The following is an 11751-nucleotide window of genomic DNA, read 5'->3' on the forward strand; positions in this document are numbered from 1 at the left end:
AAGGGGGGCTCTGATCTTTATTATAGGAAGCCCCAAGTCTCACACTGGATTACTACACAGATCTGGAAGAAATACACAACTGACCAAGATTCCAGGAACTACACACATGATTCTTGTATTTAGATATTTCCTTTTCCCCGAGTTCAACTTTAAAACAGACCTAAACCAAGCGTTGTCACCCTATAACAAGAAGTGCCTGAACAAAGACCCTCAAGGCAGGATCACCAGGGAATATGAGAATAAAAGCTGCAGATTTAAAAAGAGGCCGAAAATGACATTTAAAATGACATTAACATATTAAATCTTAAATGAGAGTTCATTGAGTTTAGATCTATACAGTTTCCAGAATGGAAGGGCATAGCAAATGCTAATTAAACCGCGCTTGTTTTTCATTATCGGTCATGTTACACCATTCAGATTTCTGCCCCAAGGCAATTATAGTAATGTAAAGAAAATTCACTATTAAGCCCCCTATCAAAAAAAAAAACAAAAAGTAAATTACTTGAATTAAAATAAAATATACATTTATGTATATTATTACTTGATCCCTTAATACTCTGTGGGGGAGAATTTATCAACACTGGAGCAGACAGAATCTGGAGCAGTCACCCGCAGTAACCAATCAGCTTCTCTTTTCAGTTTGTTCAGTTAAGCTTTGAAAATGAAAGACAGAAGCTGATTGGTTGCCATGGGCAACTACACCAGATTCTCTCTGCTCCAGGTTTGATAAATCCCCCACTCCCTATATTTACACCTACTGCTCAAGAATCTAGACACATGTCATTGTAATGTTCTATCGTCTTCAGTGCAAGAGCGCCCTTAGTGGTGAGAAGTGGAACTTCATGATCTAGCCCTGATTGCACATCTATACATTTCATATCCTATATGGGTATCATCCCACGTTCTACTCCATACCCACCATGGTTTCCATTTGGGATGCACCAATACCGATACTAGTATTGGTTGCCGATGCCGAGTATTTTGGGCGAGTACCAATTGCTCCGACACCCAAATGCTCCGATGCCCAGCCTGATACTTTAGCTTCCATTATCACGAAGCCGGGCAGCGAGTCACTACACGCCCCCCAGCTTTCTGATAGGCCAGAAAGCCGGCTTCGTGCTCCCTTGTCATCTGATGACGAGGGTGCATGGAGCCGGCTTCCCGGCCACACAGGAAGCCGGGCAACGCGTCATTACACGGCGCTCAGCTTCCTGATTGGCCAAAAAAGCCGGCTCCATGCTCCCTCGTCACCTGATGACGAGGGAGCATAGAGACAGCATCCCTGCTGATCGGGAAGCCGGGTGGCAAGTTATTACACGCCTCCTGGCTTCCTTAATGGGACTTCTGGTATGCGGACACCCGTACCAATCACATGCAGCACCTGTCCCCCCCACCCAGGATTGGCCCGCTTACGGGCGTGTACGCCTCGTGTGAATGAGGCCTAAAAGAAAACCCGCTCTCCTCCATGTAGTCCATCATGACGGTATTCTGGTAATGACCTTCGCACACCGGCCAATGTCTTTTCTTTCTCTTTTTCTATCTCCGCAGGAGAACGCGACGCACTTATTGTAGAGTGGAAAATTCCTCATCCCACAGAGACTTCTAAAGCGAGGCTTAGCAGAGGAGGATTAGCCCCGCGCTCGCACCTAGAGAAGGCCGCAAAACATTCAATTTTTCAGTAAGAAGGACGGCGGGCACACGTATGACAGACAGCGGGCACACGTATGACAGACAGCGTGCGCACCTATGACAGACCGCGGGACGTAAACACCGAAAAATTATTCTCCAGTTCAATCTCTGCGTCGTTTATGCCAAATCAGCCGATGCCGGGAAACTCATTTCTGATATGTCCGCCCAAAAAATCTTCATGTCACAGTGCAGGAGAAAAAATGGACTCCAAAGATCCAGAACTTTGTTCATTGTCTCCAGCAATAATGCTGGAGACAATGAACATATACAGGTGAAACTCGAATAATTAGAATATCGTGCAAAAGTAATTGCAGTAAGTGCTGCAAAAGGGGCCCAAACCAAGTACTGAGTACAGGGCTCAAAATTTCAGGCCCTGAGCTACTAGCCAGGCCTTAAGAGTTACTCGCCACCAGTTGCCCCACCTAACCCCTACCCTGCCCCGGCCGTACCTCCGACAGTTCAGCAGTGTGACGCAAAGTACAGAGATCAGTAACAACACAGAGTGCAGAGTTCAGTGGTGTAATGCCAAGTACAGAGGTCAGTAATGTAACGCACTGTACAGAGGTCAGTAATGTAACACACAGATGTTAGCGGTGTAATGCAGGAGGAACAGTGCACATAGCTGATCTGATTTAGGTGCCCTCTTCCTCTCCTGCCCTTTTCCTCTTCCTCTCCTGATTTAGATGCCCTTTTCCTGGTGGTGCCGGTAGGGGGGGTACCTGGGATCCCAACCTGAAAAGAAGCAATTTCAGGGAGGTACCCTTCTCATTTCAGGGAGGTGCCCTCTGCCCCACCCCCCAGTCTACAGGGGGGGGGGGAGAGAGAGCCCCCCCCCCCCCGGAAATTATGGCAGATAGCAGAGGAAGCAGTAGCTTATTTGCTATCTGCAACCTCAAACCCACTGAGCTAAAGCACAGCTGCATGATGGATATCCCCAATTCTTTACTACATAGAATGCCTGGATTACCTATCTGGGCACCAAAAAATGTATAGACCTTCTTTTTTGCTGATTTTAAATGGACACCATGCCTGATGATTCTTCCAGTAGGGAACCCCAATGCAATTAATTTGGAAGTAAAGTGCTACAACAAAAGGAACATTTTTGGCCCCCCATGAGATAATCAGTTTGGCCGTCTTCCCTCCACTCCGGCCAGAGAAGAGAGAGCGATCGCTGCAAAAGCAGCAGCAGTTTCACCCCCGTCCTGCCAGCGGCGAACAACCCGCCGATGGATTTCCACTCGCCCCCTCGCAGTTTTCACTCGCCAATTGTGAGGGGGCGAGTGGAAATTTTGAGCCCTGCTGAGTACATATGCATGCTTGTACTTTTCAGAGGTCCGATATTGTTCTATGTACAATCCTTGTTTTATTGATTGCATGTAATAATCTACTTTTTTGAGGTTGTGGATTTGGGGTTCTTGGGGTTTTCATGAGCTGTAAGCCATAATCATCACAATGATGACAAATCACGGCTTGAACTATCTTGCTTTGCATGTAATGAGTCTATCTCATATATTAGTTTCACCTTTTAAGTTGCATTAGTGAAATAAATGAACTTTGCACGATATTCTAATTATTCGAGTTTCACCTGTAAATGTATCCATTGTTCTCACCATAGTATCAATGATTACATTTATATGCTCATTTACCCTTTTAATCTGAACCGACCTTCCCTCCAGTCTTCTATCTGACCACCGTCCTCCCCTACATTCTTATATCTGACCTCCGTCTTACATCCTACCGCTGCCTTCCTCTTCATTCTTATATCTGACCGCTGTCTTCCTCCTCATTCTTATATCTGACCTCCGTCCTCCTCTTCAGTCTTATATCTGACCTCCGTCCTCCTCTTCAGTCTTATATCTGACCTCCGTCCTCCTCTTCAGTCTTATATCTGACCTCCGTCCTCCTCTTCAGTCTTATATCTGACCTTCGTCCTCCTCTTCATTCTTATATCTGACCTCTGGCCTCCCCCTTCAGTCTTATATCTGACCAGAGTCTTACATTTGACCGCTGTCTTCCTCCTCATTCTTATATCTGACCGCTGTCTTCCTCCTCATTCTTATATCTGACCTCCGTCCTCCTCCTCATTCTTATATCTGACCGCTGTCTTCCTCCTCATTCTTATATCTGACCGCCGTCCTCCTCTTCATTCTTATATCTGACCTCCGTCCTCCTCTTCAGTCTTATATCATTGGATTTGTTCTTTCAACCACGGAGGCTCTGCATCACAAGTGGGCGTTACCTAGGGTGATCAGCATGCAAATACAGCCTGCCTAAGAACACCTACTCCACCAGACTGACAACCACCCATCAAGGCATTTTGATAGTTGCATTAATCCTCCCAAGAGACAGCCCGCTGCTGGCATCCGTGCTGAGGGCTCTTGAGAGAAGTACTGAAGCAGGGTGCTGTGATGTTTTCTGGAAGCTATGTACAGCACCCTGCTGGCCCCTCCCCCGCAGCAATGACCTGCCTGCATTGTATAGAGTAGCAGAGTCCCAATGATGACATCAGTGTCTAAAAACTATGCAATAAAAATGAAAACGTTTATTTGTTAAAAAATGTTATTAGACTATTGCTGAGGGTGGGAAGGAGGAACCAGGCAAGGCGACATGAAAGCAGATTAAACATTATCTTTAATATTTCATTCTAAGCTGTCAGAGATAAAAATAATTTCTATCATTTCTCCACCCTGCAGATCGTCTCGTAAATCCAGTTTGCGCCAAACGCCGCGGGCGCCGAGCGATAAATATTATCAAAGTTATGAAACCAATAAAGCAAAAAAAAAAAAAAATATCCATCATCCCCTAAAAATCTCAATCAATCCGAAGACAAAAATAACTCTCGGTGGCCAAATTCAAAGTCATGTGACCTGACTGATGAGACGTCCCCCTCTGTGTCTGTGCCCGGCTAAACATCGACTTATATTTCTTCCAGGATAATACGGAGGAAAGTGGCCGGCTGGAGGAAAGCCCAAGGCGAGCGGAATTCAATATAGAGCTCGCAGGAATGGTTATAGAATATTAGATCTTTGGAGGACTTTGGGTCCGGAAAATGAGTTCAGAATGTCCCAGCCCGCAGTTCTGGGAAAAGGAAGACGACGGCTGAATCAGCTCATGATTGATTCCCAGAGATTGTTGTACTTTATCACAGTATCATTTTTGGTGTTTTTCGCCGCCCGTTCTTTTCTTGCTGTATCATATTTTCTAGGAACGCACCGATACCGGTTTTTCAGTATCGAGTACCGATATTTTTTTCCGGTACTCTCCAATCCCGAATACCAATACCGGAAGTCACATTAAAAAGGAGAACTATGGGGTCAGGGCTTTTCCCCATAGTTCTCCTTAGGGTAACGGGAGGACACAAACTAGCGTCCTCCCGTCACCTTAAGCTCAGTATACCGCGAGCTACAGCTCTCTATATACTGAGACGCCGCAGCCGGAGCGGATCCCGACATCGAGATCTGCCCAGCTGCGTGAGTGACAGCTGGCTCTGCCTAGCTAGAGCCAGCTGTACCCGCCCCGTCCGTTCCGCCAGTCAGCGCTGGCGGATCGGGGAGGGGGGAATCCAGCCCCTCCCATGTCACGGCAGAGAGCCGTGACAAGATCGAGAGGTGAGCGAACGCCGGTATGTGTTCGCTCACCTCCCGATCTACTGAGCCGACCTGTGACAGTCTCATTGTCACAGGTCGGCTAGAACTATGAGGTGAGTGAAAAGCACTCACCTCATAGTTCTCCTTTAAGGAAGCCAGGTGGCGTGTAAAGACTCGCCACCCGGCTTCCCGATCAGCAGCGAAACAGTCTCCATGCTTCTTGGCACTAGATGACGAGAAAGCATGGCGCCAGCTTTCTGGCCAATCAGGAAGCTTCCTGAATGGCAGTGAAGCCGGCTCCATGCTCCCTCATCACGAGGTGGTATGAAGCTAGCTACCTAGGCCAATCAGAGAGCTGGGTGCCGCGTCATTACACGGTGCCCAGTTTCCTGAGGGAGCATGGAGACGGCTTCCCGGCCAATTAGGAAGCCAGGCAACGTGTAATGACTCGCTGCCCGGCTTCCTGGTACCGGAAGCCCAAGTATCAGACTAGGCATCGGAGCATTTGGGGGAGTACTAGTACTTGCCCAAATACTTGGTATGGGTGCATCCCTAATATTTTCATAATGATATTTCATATACAGAATACAATAGCATGTGCCCCTTGCGGTAGCGGCCATCTCAATGAACATAAGCAGTTGCTTCTTAAAATGTATATACTTGTTTCTGTGACTGCGCAGCCGTCCACGCGGTTTCGTGCACGATTGACACACGGGTACGGATCGCCCAGGTGTGAACCTGGCCCCAGTGGCTTTGGTCAGGGACGAACGCTGCCTTTGCACTTTAGAAGTCCACTCTCACAGGTGACAACGGCGGTTTATAAATCGTGTCTTTTTACTTTTTTCCAAGGAGGGGCGGTTTCAAATGTTGTCTGAGCAAAAAAAAAAAAACGTTCTTGGTAGTAAAACCTCTTTGTTCTCTGGCTACAGCAGCCACAGAAATGACAGCGTGAAACCGGAAGTTATGTCATTCACATCACTTCCACTTTCAGTGATCAGCCGCTGGAAGTGTGCACAGACCTGCTGTTCCGATGCTGGGGTCCAGTATGGGCACGTGGGCTACCTTACAATCAACAACACGAAATCACCTGCACTCCATACAGCGTACAGACCTTAACGGAAGGTTGGTGCTCGAAGTGACAACACAGATGGCGCCGTGTCAGATACAGTCCATAATAGAAGTCACCGGCACTCGATGATATGTGCAAGAAGTCTAAGCACTTTTTATTAAAGGAGAACAACGAGGTGGGTGATTTTCACTCAGCCTCATAGTTCGAGCCGACGTGTGACAATGAAACTGTCACACGTCGGCTCAATAGATCGGGAGGTGAGCCAACACATACCGTCGCTCGCACACTTTTCGATCATGTCCCTGGAGAGAGCCGATACTGTCACTCACAGCTCCCTGCAGGCATTCCCCCCCTCCCTGATCCTCCAAACGATTACTGGCGGAACGGACGGGGGAGGGGTCAGGTACAGCTGGCTCTGCCTCTAAATAGGCAGAGCCAGCTGTCAATCACGAGGCTGGGTGGATCTCAACAGTAATGTCAGAGTCTGTCCCAGCTGCGGCGTCTCAGTATATCGCGAGCTGTAGCTCACGATATACTGAGCTTTGGGTGACGGGAGGCCGCTAGTATATGTCCTCCCGTGTCCCATAGGAGAATTATGGGGAAAAGCCCTAACCCCATAGTTCTCCTTTAAATTGTCACATGCGTCATAAAGCCAACGTTTCTGGGCCACGCAGGGTCCCTTCTTTTGGGCGACATAGTGACAACCACTAAGTTTCCACTATGTCGCCCAGAAGAAGGGACCCTGCGTGGCCCAGAAAACGCTGGCTGTATGACACATGTGACAATTTAATAAAAAGTGCTTTACTTCTTGCACGTATCGAGTAGCCCCCCCTCCAGAAGGAAGGACAGTGTCAGCACCAATTCAGAGATGATTGGAGGATCTACAGCCGAGTGATACACAAATAAGATACATTGTTGTTCAGAGTTAAAGGACTTTAATGTATTTTTAGGATTTAACTCCTGAGTTTGGTGTCACTGTAAATGAAGTTTTGGGTAAAACAAAGTTACATCAGTAAGACCATCCGTTATCACATGATGCTGCAGCAACTCCGACCTCAGCACCATGCGTCGTGATGTAGATCTGAAAACATCAACTTTTTATTCATTCAATGCCGGAGAGAATGAATGACAATCACTCCGTGTGCATAGAAAAAAAAGAGACACTCGAAAATCTTATTTTACATCCTTTATTTCAAGTATGTTGTATGGAAAACACAGGACAGGTAACAATTGGTTATTTTCCCCTCTTGTATTAGGAAGGGGAGCAGATCAGTTTGTAAGGGTTATATTTCAGATGACAGAACCCACAGGAAGCGTTAACGTGGACCGAGAATGAAAACAAATCACGTTGTAACGGCGTCACCTACAGTCTATTGCGCATGCATTATCTGTGTTACAAGCCTGGCCCGGCCTACTCGGCCCTGTTGCATTTAACTCTGAATTCATATTGCCAAACTAAAGCTGACCATACACTTGGGGGCCTATTTATATCCAATTCACAGAGCCATGCGCCCTACAAATCTCTCTGAATGTTTATGTGAAGAGACAAGAACTAATGTACTTGGATATATTTTCTTTTCAGATTGAATGTATGTAATGTCATACTGCATTTTGGTCATTAGAGGGAGCCAAGGAGCACAGGAAACAAATGCTTATTCCCTATTCTCCTCAGCTCCATCTAGTGGCCATAATGCAGTATGACATTACATACATTCGACCTGAAGAAAAATAAATAAAAACATCTCTAGGTAGCTGGTTAGTTTTCAGTGTCTGTTCGCACAGAACAAAACATTCAGAAAGATCTGTAGGCCAAATGGCTCCATGAATTGGTTATAGACTCCTTGGAGTTTTTATTCTCATTAATTCCCATGAACAAGAAAAAACTTTTCACTATTCACGTTTTTCAGTGATTACCACCTACACCCCCCAACCCCCCCCAAACGCCGGGCTATTGTATTCTGATAGCTGGCATCCGCAACTGTCATAGTAACTGAACAGCAACTGCATCTGATTGCTGTCACTGTTCCGCTGACCATTTTCTACCTGGCTTCTTTGACAAAACTCGACAAGGATGGTGCCAGCAGGGCCACCCACAGCTTAAATTTTGCCAACAGTACTGAAGTTCGAGCAGTGTATGGCCAGCTCAGGACAGTCCTGGTCTGCTAGTCATTGTGAGATCCGATGCCCACAATCTCACTCCTGTCCATTCTTTGCATGCCAATATCCATATTGGACCTCCTATAATGATTCAGTAGCAGTGACGGCAACATTAAACTGGGCGCTCACACTGTGCAGTCTGAGAATAATGTAATACGGATCTCCAGAATACACTGTACACAGGAGATACAAGACTGACACAGGCCTGGCATTGAGATCATTAACGATAGCAATGCTGGCATAGTGTTATAATGGGATCTTATATACAGGAAGTGTGTTTTAATGCGATCACACTGCAAGGCCCCGCCGTGCGGGTTCAACGAATCCACGAACCAGAAAAACATAAAAATAAAAAAGACATTTAAACCAAACGTAGAATATTTAATATGGAAAGACTTTCCGCTATAACACGCATTACAAATTTCCAGTATACCTCAACGTACAAGGATATGAACTGACAAGAGACTGACATTAAAAACTGAACATGGGCTTTGTGCATCAGTAATCATGTTGAGCTCTTATTGGCTGATCCAGATTTCGGCACGCTACCACTTCAGCTACAGCAGTTTCGCGATTGCCAAACCCTCCATCTTCCGGACTCCGCCTCCTCCCCTGGCCTCAGCCGTTATAAAACCTAAAAAGCAGGGGCGGAGTCACAACTCTCACTGAACCTTTTATATATAAAAATATATAAGGAATCCAGCAGCACGAAGGAGATGAGATCACTTTGTTTCGGCAGATGGGTGGAGCTAGGAACACAAGTGTAGAGATTGTAATGCTGAAGTCTTGAAGGCCTTTCGGGAAGCAGCTAGTGTCTCAGCTTTACACATCTTGCCGCTGCAGTGTCCATGGGACATAGAAATCTTAGGTGTGACTCTGAAATCTCAGCTGGTAGGCAACCTCGGCACTCCAGCTGTGGTGAAACTACCAATTCTATCAAAGAGTCATGCCTGTGGATGACAAGAGTCTTGCAATACTAGGGATGCACCAATACCGGTATTTTGGTACCGAGTACGATTACCGATAATTTTTTTTCCGTACTCGCCGATACCAATTACCGAGTAACGCAAGTCCCATTCAGGAAGCCAGGCGGCGTGTAATGACTCGCCATCCGGCTTCCCGATCAACAAGAAAGTCCCCTCTTACCTCGGCATGTCCAGCCCGTCACCCCCGGGACCTCTCCAGCCAGAACACGGCCTTCCTCCGTTACCCAGCCGGAGCGGTCTTGCCGGCCAATCATGGAAGCTGGGCGCCGTGTAATGACGCGGCGCCCTGCTTTCTGATTGGCCGGCTCAATGCTCCCTCGTCATGAGACGAGAGGGCATGGAGCCGCTTCCTGGCCAATCAGGAAGCTGGGCAGCGTGTAATGACACGCTGCCCGGCTTCCTGATACAGGAAGTACCGGGCTAGGCATCGGAGCATTTGGTCGAGTACGAGAACGCGCCAAAATACTCGGTATCGGCACCAGTATCGGTGCATCCCTATGCAATACCTCATGGACTTGTAGTTCCACCACAGCTGGAGTGCCGAGGTTGCCTACACCTGCTTTAAGGCCTTGTTCACATGGGTTTCAGGAGCAGTGAGCCTTTGCAAAGCATTCTTGAGCAATTTTGTTGAAACTATTAAAAAAGAACTTCTGATCCCCTGGCAGTGGGGAATGACAAGTCAGATGTCTAACATGCCTGTATGTAAATGAACTGGATAACATTTACATGAATGGGGAGGCAGAGTTCCACAATGCCGCTATAATAAGGGATGTGGCAGCCTTATGATGTCACCATTTAGATGACTTGGAAGGCATAGATCCGAGGGACAACAGTGCTGCAAATCTCAGCAGCGGGATCCTGGTGTTGTCAGCCCAGCACAGGAAATGGGAGGACTAGCAGGATCAACAGGTTAAAGTCAAACTAAAGTCAAATCCTTTTTAAGTTACTTGAAAGGCTGATGAAATCACTTACAATGGACGCTGCTCCTTGTTATTTGAGCGTTTTAGTTTACTGCAGAGTCATCAGGTCCCCTGAGCACTAGCCCTGCTTTAAGGTTTCTCCTTTCCCTTGCAGGGATCCTATGAAAGCTCCCTTGTGTGCGATAAAAAGCTGTGTGTGGCTCTGCAAACACACAAACACAGCAAGGCAAGCCAATCCCCTTCTCAATTATCCAAACAAGTAGATAGATGGCTGCTGCAAACTTTTCTGCCCCTTGTGATCTTGTACTGGACAGAAAGTTCAGAGAAGCAGAGCTCAGAGAGTTGGAGCTGTTTATATCTTGATGACTGGGTGAGGGGAATTGATCAAAACAGAATCGGCTTCTCTGTCTCATTTTCAAATCTTAACTGAACAAACTGAAGGGAGAAGCTGATTGGTTGCCATGGACAACTGCTCCAGATTTTGTCTGCTCCAGTTTTGATAAATCCCCCCCCCCCCAGTTTAATATTGCTTTAATAATTGACAAGGAAGGGGACACTAAAGACGGTGATAATGAAGGTAAACAGGTTGTTTCAGGAAATGCCGCATCTTGCCTGGACTTCCACTTAAAAGGAGAACTATGAGGGAAGTGAAAATCACTCAGCCTCATAGTTGGAGCCGACGTGTGACAATGAAACTTTCACACGTCGGCTCAATAGATCGGGAAGTGAGCGAACACATACCGTCACTTGCTCAATTCTCGATCTCACTGCAGAGAGAGGTCACTCACGGCTCCCTGCAGGGATTCCCCCCTCCCCTCTCCGATCCTCCAGCGCTGACCGGCGGAACGGACAGGGGGGAGGGGTGGGTACAGCTGGCTCTGCCTCTAGATAGGAAGAGCCAGCTGTCAATCACGCAGCTGGGCGGATCTCAACAGTAATGTCGGAATTTATCCCGGCTGCGGCGGTCTCAGTATATAGAGAGCTGTAGCTCGCGGTATACTGATCTTTGGGTGACGGGAGGACGCTAGTATATGTCCTCCCGTGACCCTTAGGAGAACTATGGGGAAAAAACACTTAGGGGTCTATTCACAAAGCTGCCGAAGGATCTGGCCGTAGCTTCGGCCGATCCTTCGGCTAGCTTTGGCACCAGGACCCCTTCGGTTCAGGAGAACCGAGGGGGTGCTGTACGGGCTATTCACAATAGCCCGTACAGCTCCCGATCACGGCCGAGCGGCTCAGTCGAGCGCTGAGCCGTGCTGAAAGACGAAGCTGGCCGAGCGGCCGGCCATTGGCCGGCCGACAGCCTGCTTCTGACAGCTGGGCGGAGCCAGCCGTGATCTTAC

This window comes from Nanorana parkeri, unplaced genomic scaffold, assembly GCF_000935625.1.
Source record: "Nanorana parkeri isolate BGI_ZX_2015 unplaced genomic scaffold, ASM93562v1 scaffold2577, whole genome shotgun sequence".
NCBI classification, from domain to species: Eukaryota; Metazoa; Chordata; class Amphibia; order Anura; family Dicroglossidae; genus Nanorana; species Nanorana parkeri.